Genomic DNA, 17,855 nt, shown 5'->3' on the forward strand with positions numbered 1-17,855 from the left:
TTAGGCCTAGTTCACAATAAATGAATAAGTTTCTGTTGGCTAGTTAAAAAAACAATGTTTAACAATTTATATGGAAAATAGGTACGTTAAATTATCCGCTAAAAAGAGGTGTTCTATTTTTGAAAATACATTTCAGATTTACACAATATTTCGCTTTCAGTTTAGCACAGACTACAGACGTAACATAAGACGTAAGTTTTATGTTATAGTATAGCACATTTGATTAGCGTTTACAAAATGGTTAATTAACCTTATATGGCTCACAATACTCACAAACTATAATTATCTTAGTTAATAGTTAGTTAGTCTGACAGAACACAAACATGTAGGCTTAGCTTTACAATTAACATTATATTTTTTTCAACTGGCAACATTGGATGCGTACCTTTCCAAGTTTCATGTTCAATTTGACAGTTCAGTCAGTGTCATGTTGCTTGGATTTAAGTTGTAGCACCCGCTCTGTGTTAATTTTTCCTATTATTTGTGTTAAACTATTATCAATAAATAAACTAAAGCCGTGCATTTGGAAACTCTTATTTAGCATGTAAGTACTGATTAATTATTTTATAACTTTCTGTCATAATTTACAATTTTTAATGCCAATAATTTCAACACACCTTCAAAGTTATAACTTAAAATTATATTTTTATGTTTTATGTATTAAACCGTTACTGTAAGTCTACGTATGTTAATAAATAATGAATAACATAAAATATGGTATCACACAAGATTTTCATACTTTACTTCAAAATAATATAAACATTAAAAAAAAATACTCTGCGAAAAATCAATACAACATACCTTTATCCTTATCTAAAGCTATGTTTAATATAACTTTAAATCAATTATTTCTGTAGGACTTTAAATATGAATCTAATATTATAAGCACTGCATTACTTTTACTTCAAGAAGTTCTAATATTAAATATTGATAATTGATTATCATACTTTTGGAAATTTAGTTTATTTTTAGTAAAAAAAAAAAATAGTTTTAGGGTGTATAAACTTTTTAATTAAAATTAAATCTAAATACTTAGCTAATAAGATTTAGATTAGATTTACCTATAAACTGAAATTGTCCTTAGGGCATGGCAGTGGCCTCGCCCTGTACTATAAGAAATTGAGTTACTTTTTCATTAAATATGTCCAGTAACTAAATAGTGAAAATACATAACATCTCTTTACATTACTATGTTTATACAATCAATGTGTGTTGTTTAGTGTTATTCCCTCCAATTACATTTTAACAATTTAATTGTAGTTCACTGTCCAGTATCAATTGTTTTGTTTCATCGTAAATTAACAAATGACTGCCAGAGCCCATTAAACAATTTAGAGAAACACCTCTCTGTCATTGAAAAAAAGGAGACAATACAATTTTTTTTTAAATCTATTTTTCCCTGTACTATGTTTTCCTCCTGTGTCATGGGTGCTTTTACAAACATACAAGTTCACATACACCATGACTCGAAACTACAGTTTGTGGATCATACAAATAGTTGCTCTGTGCAAGAATTGAATTTACTACACCTTGCAAGGCAGCTGGTTGCCCAGCCACTGCAACAACTATGCAGTATTTATAGTGCTTGCAATTTTACTAAAAATTTTAGTCCCTTTTCAAACTGCATCACTGAATATGGTTTATAAATACAATTTTATTTATTTAGCTTTTTTTTCAATAACTAAATAGAGTTTAATATACAATCACATTGGTATACATACCTTTTAAAACCCTTGTACAAAATAAACCTTATTTATATGCAAGAAAACAGTAAACAGGGGACAATAAACTTTTAAAATTAGAACTATTAGTAATCACATTTTGTTAGTAGAAAAGTTTATTTAAAAACTTCACACAATTTTAAGATGAATATCCATGTAACTACTTACTTCCACTTAATTGTGAATTTGTCTAACAAATAAGGATGTTATATAAAAGAAGTATTATAGTCATTCCTAATTTTAGTCTATTCATAAAAACCTGTTATGGAACAGTAATTAAGACAAATCCGTATTTAGTCCTTACCATTTTTGTTGTACATTATGATCATAATCATAATGAGCAAGTCACAAAAAATTAATTAGATATTATATAGTTATGTGTATGGAAGTCGTAAATAACCACTTTAAGTCATTATTATTTATATAATTTATTTAATAACTACTACACAATACATTATACAATATACTTACCTGATACTTTCATATTTAATTATTATTAGTTGTTCTACCTAGCTAGCTTACCAAACCTATTACTTCTAAATAACAATAACGTACTTACATATAAAAGTAATAAATCGTAATATAAAATACCAAACACTTAGATTAAACATACATATAAGTAGGTATCATACTGTTCCCAATTACGAAAGTCGTTAAAGCTTCATTCGGACAAACAGTGAACCCAAAATATTCCCATAATATTGTGTTACACACATCTAAATGATACCTTGTGTGGAATAAAACAAGCTTATCTGATCTCCACAAATGTTCTCCCGTAGTACCAACTCTGTACCAACTGGGAAGTAATAAAAACAATGCGAACTACTATTACCGACTGAGTTTCAGAAATGATAACTTGGAATACGTATTTCATGTGTGGTTTCCGCGTGGCGTGCGTGATTAAGGGCAATAGTTGAGTGACGCAACGCGCGTATTTTCGGCGGCAATATAACGTATTTCGTCCATAACCGCCATGCTGAAATGCGAGTCGACGCTGCGCTGGACCCGCCCGAACTTCGCTACTAATTGAGCTATTAACGGCCTCAACTTATACGTGACACGTACACGCAGCTAACGGTTATTTAGAAATAGTGCATTTACGAGTTATATTTAAATGACTTTTACTGCACTTCCTCCTGTGTTCAAGTTATTCTCTCGGAAAATAGCGTGGCCAACCGGGACGTTATGGCAAAGTAGCATATAGGTTTATACTTCACACGCTACACATGCGGTTACGCTCCCGTAGCAGTGAACTGCCGAGTTCTCGGAACACAATCTTCCTTTGACATCTCTTAACTCTTAAGCGCATTAAATTACGCGCATCTGCCTCTTGTTCTCGCAAATTGCATATGGTACCTACTTGAGAAATCCCAGGATTCAACATGGATTGCCTAACTTAGACTTTTTTCATTAGTCAGATCCTCTAGTTTACACTGACTAATAAATTAGTCTGTGTCCATTTTCAGTTGGCTCATTACTGTATCTATGTTCCAGAACGCAGCCATATATCTTTTTTGGCTTAGTTATGTGATCAAAAACTTTGCAGTACATTTAGACAACTGGGTTCTCCCAGAAAGGTGCGAATTAGATTCCTTAATTAAAAGCAAGCAGGAAACGTAATTAAAAACATTAAAAAACTTAGTAGTTATGGAGAAAATTTCCCAAGTACTTATGAGCATTGATGAATCTAAGAAGATGATTGATGATCGAAGATATGTGAGCATCATTGACAAAAAGTGTCGTTCAGTGCTAAGTTGAAAAGCAAATCACTAATGTCCTTCGTATTATCGCCGTCCACACTGATAATCTCAAGGAAATGAAAAAATCTATAACACTATTTCATATTCAATATCTAGGTCGAATTAAGTACGTGTTATTTTGTGAGGTTATTTCTAATGACCATTAATGACTGTTCTTGTTTCAATTAGTTCTTTTTTCACCATCTTCATCTTTATCGTTAGTGACTATAGTAGTGTTTTTGTATTTGAAGGTATTTATAGTTTTATTTTCTCTCACAAGAAGAAGAAAGAAGTACGTAACTTGTAAGCAAAATCTATAAAATCCTAGATCTATTAATACTTTAAACTTTTACTTTCAGCCGTAGCAAATAGGCGTCGCTTTATCGCCCGACGTCTTTAGCAATGGAAATCATACCTAAACAAAATAAATATTACGACTGGATCCAGTTTAGTTTAGCCAGCAAATAAAACATTCATGTTTATATAGAAAATATCACGCGAACGCAAATACAGTTAAGATCGGCCTGCGAAATGGGCCACAACTATTAACATACTTTGTCACCATCCAAAAGGCTGTGAATGAGCGTATTGGGAAATTTCACGTAATATATTTTGAGCAAGCATTGTTATTCGTAGATTTATGTATCTGCGAAACTGTGTCTTTCTCCCCATAACTTATAGACTATACAATTCTAGTCTCCATTAGAAGCGAGCACAAAGGTAGTTATAATTTCGAAATTCAGGTGTTGCAAGCGATTTGTAGACGTGTATGTTGCCGCCAAGTAATTACATGCAACATTAGCGGTGATATGTTGGATGTTACGTGTCGGTACAACCATCAACACTAGCGCAATTTCCTACATATATTTTGGAAGAAACTTCTGTACTGAAATACAGATTATGTTTGTGTAATACAAAACTGAATGACTAAAGATATATGCAATGTCTCTTAAGTTTATGAACTAGTTCCTTTGCATCGCATCAGCAATAACCAGTCACGGTCATCATTTTCCGGTAGGCTGAACGAATTTTTAAAAACGTTAATTTACCTTTGTGGATACCCCTTTGAAACAAGCCAAGATTGACGTCAGCTATTCACGTTTCCATTTAACCTTTCGCCGTTCGCTACGCTTGCATTGACGAAGCGCAGAAAATTTCGAGGTCGCCAGTCATGGACACCGCATTCTAGACCAAAGAGGATTTATATCTGACACTATGAGGCCTAGAGTTCAACGCACTTCTGATCTTTAGCTCCGACATAAAACTCCCCAGTTTGAAATGAAACTGTGAATCTTATAATCTTTACGTACCTAAGTAACTGTAGAAGCTTTGTATTGTTCCTAAATTTGGCTTGATAGTCATTCATACTGTCTGGCGTGGGTGAGCTGTGATTGTTTACCAAGTATCTGACTCGTAAAGGCGTCTTAACGACGGACGCACTTTCTACATGAGCTTGAGTTTAAATCACGTTATTGATATTATCTTTGACTGTCCTTTCCATAAAACGAATAAGGAAAGCAGTATTTTGCATATATCCACTGGTTTCACTCTCCCTTCTGTGAAGATAACGTTTTTTTCACGGAGAGATTACCATAGCGCCAAGTCAGCATGGAAAGATTATGAATGATATGATATATTCTCGTGACCTTGAAATGAAATACGACGTGAATTAGATGTCACGATATTCTTTCACTGAACTCGCACCAAACTATTTATTGTCTCGACAGACATTCGTGTCTACCAGTCATGAGCGAGCGTTTCATGACAAATCAAATTTATCATCATTTCACAAAACTATGTTTCGAATAACTATGGCTCATTCGGATTCGGATTTGTACTTCATTTCTATATTTTTAGGATATTCAGAACTGTGACTATAAATAGTTAATGACTACGGTTCTACTTTATGTAGGCAGAAAAATTTAAAATAGTCAGAATTTACACACATGAAACTTTATATCGGGCATATTCAACGTTAAGCCTCCTGTCCGTAGCGCACCAAAATTAGTCCTTTTCCTAAAGTTAGACTTGTTCAAAAACTATCCCTGTTATAAGTTTAAAAAAGTACGTTATAATTAAACTGAGATAAAATACCACTTTATTAGCTAAAATTAAAATTATATCTATTTCTCTCATAAACACGTGGGTATAAAACACAGATAAGATGATATTATACATTCCTAGTATTCCAACACCCCAATCACCGATCACGTATTAATACCAATTTCAATATTAATCTTCGATAAACTCAACATTTTGATAATTGTAGCCTTGCAGCTAATACAATACGAAGTTGCTGAATATAGAAGCACGGATTCGTATAAATCAGATGCGTAAATAACTTTGCTGTGGCATAAATCGGATTAATCCCGTCGGATGAACGTCATACATAAATTAGTTTGTCGAACGCCTATTGGGTTAACGCATACGGCATATGCGTTATTTAGGATGGCTATTTTTAAAACTAACAACTCTTCTGAATTGTCCTTTTGTCATATGCACAAAATAATCCTTGGGAGACAATCTGCATAAATCTCCGAACCATTAAAGCAAAAAATTAAGTTATATTTCATAAATCTGTTGGTAACACCAATACTCGTAAACTAATTCAGGAAACGAATAAACACATAATCCGTTCTTAATTGGCTAATCCGAGATTAGTATAAATAGTTACTCTTGACAATTGATTTAAAACACTCTTCCTACAATATCTATCGGCTCTCAAGAGGCTGTAAGATTAATGGTTCATTTGCAGCTCGCCTGATTTGAAAGTTTATCTGACGTGAATAGATCCAAGTTGTTTTGTTGTCTGTCGGCTGGAGAGGCAGGTATGTGCGGAACGTCGTCCACCGCACGTTTATAATTAGCAGTCTTTTGACACTCCAGCACTTTCTACACCCGTCTTCCTGGAAAATTGGTTCCGTTGACAGGCGATGGAGGGAACATTTTCACACTTATACGTCATATAAATCTGCCTATATTAAAACAGTGTTTAACATTTGTCTTTCTCTCGACACTTGGACCGTTAGGAGCAAATTAATGGCGGTCTTTATCTTCTCCATTTTGGGTCACATTATATACCATTTTAAATGAACAGCCATTTGTCCACTCGCTGTGAACGTCCCTTAGGTAAACGAAAACAAGATCGGAAATTTCAAACATAATTGGATCGAATACGACTGGTATTAACTGCAGCAAATGATGCCAATTTAAGAGCCTATTAACCGCAACTTCAGGAGCATCGTGCATAGTTATTCATCGTTTTGGTCTAGAGATAAATTGTAATAGTTACTAAGATTATCTATTCACTACACTACTGTTTGAATACTTGTATCACAAAAGATGCTTATCACACATAGCTGCAAAGTACACTACTTCTAAGTCTGCGTGCTAATCATCAATCAATCAAAAAATAAAGAAGTGTGAAAAAGTATGTTGACATAGTCCATTCAACTCCAATTTGTTTAGTTTACTCTTAATGTTATTTACGTGTTTCAAGGTTACACCGGTTGAAGTTCATTTGTAAGAGAATTTGCAGGCTTTTATAAATATTGGATGGATTGTGTAAAACGATTTTCTAAACGTTATTTTACATAGACTTGCCAAGTCACGAATTTAGACGTAGACTAATGAAATTCCATTAAGACTTAATATTGTTTAGTTTGTGTTCTATCTACAGGTAGGCAATACAATGAAATTGTTCTAGACATTATGACATGTCTACTATCTACCCACCCGAAGGCATTGCGTAAGTTATTTAGAGAGACGGAAGATTGGTGTTCTAAATAGTCCTTTACAGTCCAATTGTTCTGGAAATTCATTCAAATATAACACAGACGAATTCAGAATTCCGAATGTACATAGCAGCGAAGATTGCATGTATTATTCCAGACTAAAGGAATCGAGATAGACTTTCCAACATTTTAGCCAAGTGTTACTTAAAAATAGAAAGTGTTCTATTGTCTTTATGTGGGAAAAACTACGCAGACTTGGTAATCGCTTTCGCTACTGTCGATAACTCGGCTTGTCTGAGGGACTGGCACAATATTTAATTTAATCAAACTCTCCATTTAAGTAATGAGTTTATATAAAATTATCAAGTATCTACGATAGAAGCAACCCAACTTTAGTTATCAAAACCACCGTAGGGCCTACTATACCAAGGTTTAGATATTGAATAAATGTCGGCAGACGTGGTTTTATATTGCATTTACTTTTTGATTTATTGATCAATAAAACACTACAATAAATACGCTGCTACGATAAACTGGTTCGTTATTATTCTAAAAATAGACTCTAATTTAAAAATCTATTTATTTCAGCAAACTTTATTAATATCAGAACTTTTGAACAAGCTCGAGCGGAGCACAGGTAAATGTGATATCAATAGCCACAACTTTCCTAACGAGGGGTTTATTAAAATTTTAGGGGTTGTTGTACTGTTTGTCTAACATTAAAATTTGAGCTGTATTTTAGATATTAAAAATAAATATTGTAGTCATGTCGGTTGGTTCAGCAGCTGGCGCGTTTCCTTGATGGCAGGAAAATGCGTTGCCATAAACACACGAGTATATCCGCACTGGTTTAATTGCTCCACAATCTGCACCCGCGTTGATTACGCATCAAATTGCACCAGTGAAAGCAAGCAGTGATACATTTGATGACTCGCTTTTAAAATCTGCTATGGGAATATGCGTCTGCCAGTCAAATGTGCCATTTGAAAGTAATGCACAGATTGAAAATTATTATAATAGGTGTTATTACGTACTACACATCAATTAATGTGTTAAACTCCGACGAAACTCGATTGGCAAATACAAAATGTTTAATTATACACCTTATTGTTTATTACTAATTAACAATTCCAGGCGCTAAAAAGTTTTAATATTCGCTGTAACGAACAGATGCAATCTCAATTGAAATTATAGTTCGAGCTCTATGTAATTGGATGTAACACGATTCATACGCGGAACAATATTTTTTATTATGAACTTTCACCTACACAATGGGGACTATGTAACAAAGCATGTAATAGCTGAAAATTGATTTTTTATCCCACGTGAGAATTATCAACTGTCTGCGTAGCTGCCTACTACAAATGTGACACGTGCTCACGTAATATCTTAGAAATAGTCAATTACTTTATCTGTGAGAATTCCTGTAGCATTGAATTGTTTTATGTTTGAAATAATGTTGCGTGTGTGTACAGTGTATTTACAGTATTGCCTTTTTTAAGCATCTAGTTATCGGGCCAATGTTTCGATATACGTACATACAGGTTACGCGTTTATTTTGGTGTCACGGACTGTGCTGCGTGCAACGCGCTGACCTCTCGATGCGGTGTACGCAGGCTGCGCCGCAGACCTCAGATCTGGGTCACTCGACCGCTGGCGCCACCCGAAAATGTCACTCAAAATACATTTGGGTATCCATTCCCGAATTCATACGAGACATAGCTCCAGCGTAGGCGTACAACTATCTGAATGTAATAAGTTTCGCAACATTCCTGTTTCCTTTCCTCTCGTTTCCGGGTTCTGAAGTATTCTTAGTTTCCCCGGAATTGCGTAAACTCCGGGTAAAGTTTGCTGTACCCAATGTGCGAATATAGGTCTGTACTGTACATTCAGTCACGTTACGTTAGGCATCAAGTTAGATCATATAAGATTTATATCGGCCTTTGTATTTACTGTGGTGTAATATCGTATTGCATCCAATGTGGCGCGAATTCGTCACAAACTCACAATGCGACCATTTACTTGTGCTAACGCCTTAGTAATTTCCTGTCATGAGCCACGTGTTCCTCGGCGTCAGTTACTCACTATCCTTATTCATTTTTTATTTTTGTTTCCGTCTACTTTATGTTTTCGATTCCAAATCAAGAAGCTAAGGTATACACTGCACGGTTGGCTGCCGCGCAACGGGTAGCGGGTTCGATTCCCGCACGGAGCAACTCTTTGTGTGATCCACAAATTGTTGTTTCGGGTCTGGGTGTCATGTGCATGTGAACTTGTATGTTTGTAAACGCACCCACGACACAGGAGAAAATCCTAATGTGGGGCAACGTTTTTAAAAAAACAAAAAACAAAACAAAACTCTAATGATTATTCATTGTTGAAATACATGTTTGTTTTTTAAACAGTTTCTGCTATTATCTATGCAATCGGTTTAGCTATTCTGAAACCTGACATCATCGAAAAACTCGTAGTTGTTGCGAGGCAATTAATTTTTTAAGTGCATATCAGACGCGTCGATCGCGAATCGAAGCGTTTGCCCCAGAATATTTTTTAATAATGTAAATATTTTATGTAACTAAGGAACATGAAAGCACGTTGAAAGCTTGGATAAGATCAGGTTTGGTACTTTCCAATACTGAGACTGTAAGAAAAGGAAACCAGAGCAAGCTTTGCGAAAGATCACGATTGGTTCCCGATGTAAGACACTCGCGTATTGAAAACGTATGCAATAGTTGCTCTTATGCAGATTCAGTAGTTTATGTAGCAAAACCTACATGTTGGTAAAAATAAAATAAACGGTTTATTTCTGAGCGTACATACAAACTGACGTTCAATCTTGATACAGCCGTAGCCTGTCAAATGTCGGTGCAAAATTAGTTTCGGCTTTAGGCATATTTCTTTTTTTTTGTCCTGAAAGATAATTTGTTGGCGACCCGTAATTTATCGCTTGAATTATGTTATCTGTTGACCAGGAAAAGATCTAATGTAGCATTTTATTTTCCACGGCACATATGGAAATGACAATTGTCTGTCTCATTCGAAATAGTTTGCTAAAAGCTTTGCAAGCTTTAATGAATTGTATTGAAAAAAGAGAATTGCTAATAATGTTCTGGTGCGAGTCTGCGTGTCATAGTTGCAGTCTAATTCTCTTTTGGTTGCATCGCAGTCACGTTCACCCTCGCGTCTGCGTTGGACGCGTGCGTTGTGGTTCTTACTTCAACTAGTGTTTATAGTTTTTCCGCTGTTCACTTCATGTTCTAAAGAACTTGATCAGCCCGTTTTAGTTACGCTGTGACTTTACTTATGAAGTGCTAACCGGATTTTGGACTGAATACTAAAGTTTATTATTTTTTGATGTCATGTAAGTACTAGCTGATTTATTTATGTTTTCAGTGTAGACATTTAATTCCAGATATGCATTCTATATTTGTTCTATTATATCCGTGTTGTTTGTTCGTGCAAGGGTAGTCTTTTGTTCAATATTAAAAGATACATAGTATAATAGGTTTGCAATGTCTAATAGTTGCATAGCCGGCGCATGGCGACGTGCGGCGCCCGTTTTGAGACCGGTTCGAAAGTGAGTGTTTTGTTGACGAAACCGGATCGGTAAATAATTACAAACATAATGGAATGGATGTTTTCCTGCGCCACAAACACAAAGACTTTTCAGGAATCTCGTTTAGAGGCCGATCTAGAGACACACTCGTAGTTTCGAAATTAAAACTCATTAACAATATTATTCACAGTCCGAGATAAAATAATTCCGGTTCAGTATTTACAAAGACGATTGTGTAAACATTCTGACTTGCCGCAAATCAAGATACTATTTCTTCGAACAAGCTCTCGTTTACTTTAGAAGACATTAATTGTAAACTTTAATCCAAAAATATCTTCAGGTACCAAATTATAGAGTAGAGTACACATTTGTTTATTTTTCCAGTACGCAAGAAGTTCATAAATGAATAAACTCAACATTGGCGATCGGGCGTCGAACCCGTTAGATCGTTTTTAGAGCGACGACCTTGTAAGGCTAAGATTAGGAGTTAAAATCTAAGGGACCAGTTTTCCTTGGACAATAAACTTGTTGTTAACTTGTACTATCTTTTATTATAAAGCAAGTAGTAAGATTATTCAGACCTGAACAAAGTTATAAGCACATTAGTCCTGCTTCACTCTTGACTATCTTCAGTACACGTCTCAAAAACCATATTGAGTGATGACGCCATTCTCTGCCCCCAGTGAGTCTAGATTTAGATCCGCAAGAGTTTTTGCTAAGTACGTGGCCATTGTTAAAATTTTGATTGATACATGCTTAAAAAATGTCTTTCAATTCGCAAAGTAATTTACGAATGGTGAGTATTCATTTCTTATTATAATGGCCATAGATGCGGAAGATTGGTGCTAAAAATTCCTCGTTTGTTAACATCGCGGGTTTCCGCAAGCTTTTTCCTCACAATTTCCCGTAGCGAAGTGTTCTCGCCGTTCTGTGGCCTATTTTCTATTGAAGTGGTGTCGCGACTAGGGTAACAGACGACGCCAGAGAGTCTGAGCCTTGTTCTACACACGCTCGTCAGCAGCCACACTTCATTCAATGTCATATTTTAAATGTCACGTAGTTAGCTGAGAAAAAAGTAAATAATAATTGATTGAGTAAGATTTTTTTTTATTTATCTGTTCTACAAAACACAATTAGTTCAATATTATTCGAACGATTCTTTATTTAGAGAGAAAGCTAAATATTTCTTCAAGATGCTAAATGGACATTCTCTTTAATTAAATATTGTCATTGGAAAATTATTTTCTCAAGTGCTTGTTATATTATAGTTATTTACAAAGCACTCTGCGACTTGCCAACCGTTAACTTTGGTTTGATGATAATTTATTAGGACGTGCTAAGTTATACCATTATTCTTTTGTCCGTCTGGCTCATTGTCTGAACTTTGTCTGTGAGAGTTGCTGCAATATTCATTATAATAATGAATGTTGCTGCGTTTATACTCTCTTGGTAACAACTAAAAAAATATTTGCAAGCACTAAGTGCTTGTTTGATATAGTGGTAGTGTATTGGTTTCCCACTAATACTCAAACTGGAATGGTGCCAATTTTCCCAAGTATCAGAGGTCCATATTTCTGCAGTCCATTTTTAATGAAGCTATACATTTTGGTTCTGATCAGAGGAAACATTATTTTTGTTTGCGGATGTATGTTTCTGTGAGGCATCTTGTTTTCCAGATGCACGGACTTGTTTATCGTGTAGTAATAGGAGGCTGATCGTAAAATGTTAGCGGTTAACTGTTGAGCTTTCTGCTTGTTTGCTTTATGTGCTATCTGGATGCTTGGATAAACATTCTTTTCGTATCTTAGTTTGGAACTTATAACTTAAAACCCAATTTGATCATGACAGCAGTCAGTGGCGCCTGATAGTCCCGGTGTTATAAGCTTTTAGCGAAAAGTTGTCTTACTTCAATAGGTTATTGTTACGTGACCTTTTACGTCGATCCTCATGGGAGCACCCATTTTAGGCAACCTTTATACCATAACAAAAGCACAGGTCGACATTCATGGCTGATATTTATATTACTTTGTGTCTATTTGGTAAAACGGTTCGTTGCTTTCCGTCGTAATAAATAACAGGCTACTTTGTAGTTGTAACGTGCGAGCTAAATGAACCACGACGATACCAATTGGACCAAAATCAATTGTTTTTGTTGTTGTTTGTTGCATTATAATTAGACTGATAAAGACATTTACGGTAAGTTGATTGAATCGTTTCCCCTCCGGTCAGCCACACTTTCCCGGACGCAATACACAATTTTGAACCTTAAACACCTCCATTGTATGCAGTCCTCGTAACCGTCAATCACTTTGATCGTTTGTGATGTAACACTTAACGAGCTAAGGTGACCAATGGCAATTTAGAGTAAATAAAATTCGTACTTGCCATATTTCGTGTGAGCAAAACATTTAAGGTATTGCACATAGATCATCAAAAATAACGGGACATTATGCAGTAATGTTCGGTTCAAAGAAATAAGTAAAAACAATTATGTAACTGAATGCGCTTTTTTGCAATCGTCTGAACTGAACGCTGTAGAAAGAAAAGAATATAAAAATTGTTAATCAATATGCAGACTTGGTCGCGTACAATGCAAAACAAAGAGCAACGAACTTGGAGGAAGAGTCCTTGCCGTAAACGGTTTCCTAGCACCATATTGGAACGGCTGAGGATGATTCATGTGTCACGTATTCTATTTCGGGTATTGATTGCTACAGGAACTGTTACATCATTACTATTAAGTAGAACCATCAAAGTAAACTATCTAATAGTATACAACCAAAATAAGTTTCATTCATAAATACAAGTCTGAAACTTCATAGCCATTTGAAGCAACAAAAATTTGTCACACTTAAAACTTAGTATCTTATCTAAATGAAATAAATGAACAGGAATTAACCCAACATCTAGCCAATAAATTTCAGCTCGGACAATTTGCTCTGCTTAGTGTGATAAATGGAAGTATATTTCTCAAAGAACATGTAGAGCTGGCTAGTAACCGGCCCCTCTACTAAACCTACAATATACATTACATAGCTTTTGGAATTCACAAAGTACTCTTTTATTATGTGACTTGTAATAAGCGTCGGTGTACAGTTGTCTTATTCACGTTTTCGCTGAGGTCACGATTCACGAGTATGTTATTTTATACGTGAAACTACGCATAATGATTCTTAAAAGCGCTAGCTTAGAATATAAATGTTAAAATAAGTAAGAGTGAGGTTACCGGAGGCCCAATTCTCAATCCCTTCCCAATCCCAGATTCCCCAACAACAGTTAAATTCCTAACCCCCAAAAGGCCGGCAACGCACTTGTAACGCAGTCTGGTGTGCTTACCGTCAGGTGATACGTCTGCCCAACAAGCAGCGTGTACCATAAAAAAAAAAAACGAGAAAGAACTTCAAATAGTCGGATTGATCTAAAAATACAGAAATTGCTTACACAAAATGTTCTGTTTCTGTTCAAACTGACTGGAAGTTATCCAAAAAGGGTTCTGCTTTCTCAAATATTTGTGAGGAAGGTTTAATGGCGTTCCCTTCGAACGAGACTGCCGGTTTACTCGTCAATGTTTTATCAGGGGTCACACGTGTGGTGCCCTGGTTGTGTACAAAAAACACGTGCTCTTGAAGTCTTGACACAGCTGTTGTCCATCTATTTTTGTGCCGTCAAATGAGTTTCTTTCTTTTCTATGTTTATTAATTATGTTGGTAGCGGGTCTGCGGTTGTGTGGTTCATTTTACTCCTTTTGGTAGATTGTAATTGGTGTTTCTGTAAGGTCATTTAGATCCTCGTGATGTACAATAGAATATTTATAGACTGATAATGTTTCTTTTTTTCCTAAGCACTTCTTTTTTACAGTATTGAAAGATAGAGGGCCATTCAGATGGCCGGTATTTATTAAATTTTTGCTTATCTAGACTGGAACGTGTTTAGAATAAAGTAGTAAATAGAATTTCAACATCCATTTTTGTATAAAACTGTTACAAAGGATTGCAGCGTCATTAATATTATGTTAGTTACGTTGCGTGCGGACTGACTGACAACAATTTCTAACGCATATCTCGTCATTTTTAATAAATTGTACTTTTTATATCGTTTATTTAAAATATTTGAGTAAGTGATTAGAAATTCAACGTGATTTTTTTACTTTAATTACTGTTTGTCAAAATGGTATGCATTACTGACGAGCTTTTAGCTAGTAATGTTAATAATGTTATATTATTGCTATGTGCTATTTAATCCCATACAAAGTACGTATATTATATGAATAGAAACACAGTCTAAATACCAAATTTAATCAAAATTAATAGATACAGTGTAAAACCTCACGCACGCAAGCGTAATTTGATGACTATATTGATACTACGCATGTTCGTTCGCATTAAAGGCTGGCAGTCGAGTAATTATGCAATTTATAGCCGTAATTATTAAAGAATTAGCGGATCTGCAACATAACATGGCGTTGATTGCTCCTCGAATAGGTTAGCAGTATTGTACTTAATCCGCAGTACTTTATTGTCTTTATCTTGTACACTCACGTTTTGCTAGTTATTAAGTCCTAAGGATACGACCGTATTCGTTTATTATTATTATGACCCCTAAAACTCCTTATTTAACCCCTGAAACTCAATATTTAACTCCTAAAACTCCTTATTAATCCCCCAAAACTCCTTATTAATCCCCCAAAACACCTTATTAATACCCCTTAAACTCCTGTAAGCGTAACAGGAATTACAGCAGAAACCAACAACAAAAAATTCGCACAAATAATTCCTGCACACGCACGATGATATTGTCCAATGGACAATTAAACATGCAACTGTAAACAAAAACATAAGTATAATAAAATCTCATGATAAGTACTTTATGTACATAAACAAATCTTTGAATTGTCACTGCATTCCACAATCAACAGTGGCTTTAGGTACCTAAACCGCCAACGACGATTATTTATTTGAAATAATATACAAAACAACATTCGACCACATACACACTGATAACATATTATTAGTCCCGTTGTATAAAACAAACACATTTTCCTGTTATTGCAATACTTACGTCAAGGTTATATTTAAACTCATTAACGATTAATGATTAAAACTCAAACTTGTGATTGTTTCTCGGTTTCATTCAGAGGTGCACTTAATAATAATTACTGTAAGTATTTATTACATTTAATGCGGTAGTTTCTAACTAGACAAATTCAATACTTTTATGAAAATGTCAAACTGATATGCTTTTCTATGAGTTTTGTAGCAAATCAATACTTATGACGTCATCAATTGTCATATCTCAGACAAAAAATTCTATGAAAAAAATATGAAATTGAGTACATCATCAATTACCTACGATTATTAGAATAAAGTACCTACGATTATTTTGGGATATTCCATTGATCCAAAATAATTTATCTTTGACCTAGGAATATACCCAAGTGTGTGCAATTTTACCGTGGTAGCCCTTTCAGTAGATATAATCCTGCTTTTTATGTTACCCTGTTAGGCCTTTGATAACAAAGGCCTCAGAAGTCCGGAAGATAGTTTTGATGCCGCTCGGTACGTTAAATTGTAATGTTTTCTGCAAAATTATGATGCTGAACAAGAACAAAAGATCAAAACAAAGCAATCCATTGAATGATTGATGAAACAAAGCTTTTACAATTAAATAATTCTGAATAATCGTGGTTTGATTAGTTTTAAGGTTCTTTCAATGTAGTGTAGTATTAAAGTCATTTTAAAACAGTGTCATTCATTATACTGCAGCTTAAAATTTGATTTCTGCCCGATAAACGGCACGAAAGAGATCTTGAAAGAAGAAATGAGATAAGGATAATTATTATCTGAAATCGTAGTTTTTATCTGGATATATGGATCTATTTCGATCTCCGTTTACAAGTCTGATAGTGGTTGTACTGTAGTAAACAATTGGCTTGCACGTGGTGATTTACGCTCTCTCTACGTAAGTATAATGTCTATAAGTGCTTGTAATGAATAGATATTCGCGTGTGGTCGGTGCTCGCTGCGGGTTGGTCTGGCGCTAACGGAAGTCGGTTATTTAGCGAATCATGCGCATTAGGGTGCTCGTTCACTGTAACCTAGCTATAGACAGCCTGTGCGCAGCTCTTGTTTTAGTACGAGAACAGTGTTTTTATTTCCCAAGAAGTATTCCTGCTGAAGTTGCATTAAACTGTTATAAGTATGTAGTAGGTATAAAAGATTAGATAACTAATTTGATGATAAATATGTATAAAAAGCTTATAAGTACCTAATTATGAAAATACCAAGTATTTTCCTTAAAAACCAGCTAATTTAGTCAGTGTCACTAGTGACGTCATATCGCATTACACGCTAGTCTCTACGGACCTTTATTGTATTGTACCGAGCGTATTTATGTACGCGGCTTGGGAGACCGGCCTTCACCCGACCGCCACGCCACCAGTAGCCAGCGACGATTATCCCATTACCCACTTCACCATCCAACCCTGTCATCTATATAATAGGCTCAGTAACTACCAGATAAGAAATGGCTCGGTGATTTCCTTCACGTGTTTACAGGTTTAGCTTCGTATTTGAGTTGTGTTTGAGAATTGGTGAAACCACTACAAGAAATGATGCCCGTTAGCTTTTGGCTTTTGAATGCTTGGATTTTACATAAATTACATTTGGTGTTTAATCTTTTGACAAATTATAATGGCTTTAATTAATCAAGCGTATCTACTAATGTTTCTCAACTTAATTAATAACTGTCCCTCCTCAATGAAACAAGTTTCATATTTTCACGGTTGCCATGCCTCTCATATATTAAAGCTCATTTAACGTTATGGCAAATGGTTGAAATATTAAAGTCAGTTGTAAATCATCTTATAACACGACGGTTTTCAATATAGAGTGGCATGCGGAAGTGCAGCCACATCCAACATGTTGGAACATCGCCTTTTTAAAGTCCAGTCCAAACATGTCGAAATGAAATATCTGTGGAGCACTAATCCTCGTCGTATCCGACGTTCCATAATGTTCATGTTTTATTAGTTCCCGGACTTACTTGTCCTACTAAAATATAAAGACATCGCCAAGACGGAGATCGTACGGCAACTTGTTTTGGCTAC

General features: G+C 35.1%; 1 protein-coding gene across 2 annotated transcripts in view; it reads left to right on the forward strand.

The window, feature by feature from the left end:
- The first annotated feature begins 377 nt into the window (after positions 1-377).
- Positions 378-17,855, forward strand: part of LOC118266793 (uncharacterized) — a 43,527-nt gene continuing 26,049 nt past the window's right edge. The window contains exon 1 of one of the 2 annotated variants that reach the window (XM_050703225.1): positions 378-544. The gene's annotated coding sequence lies outside the window, so the exon portion shown is untranslated. Of the gene's footprint in view, positions 545-10,344; positions 10,556-17,855 lie in introns of those variants that run through there. The other variant, XM_050703227.1, reaches the window with a different exon arrangement.

This window comes from Spodoptera frugiperda, chromosome 23 (genome assembly GCF_023101765.2).
Source record: "Spodoptera frugiperda isolate SF20-4 chromosome 23, AGI-APGP_CSIRO_Sfru_2.0, whole genome shotgun sequence".
NCBI classification, from domain to species: Eukaryota; Metazoa; Arthropoda; class Insecta; order Lepidoptera; family Noctuidae; genus Spodoptera; species Spodoptera frugiperda.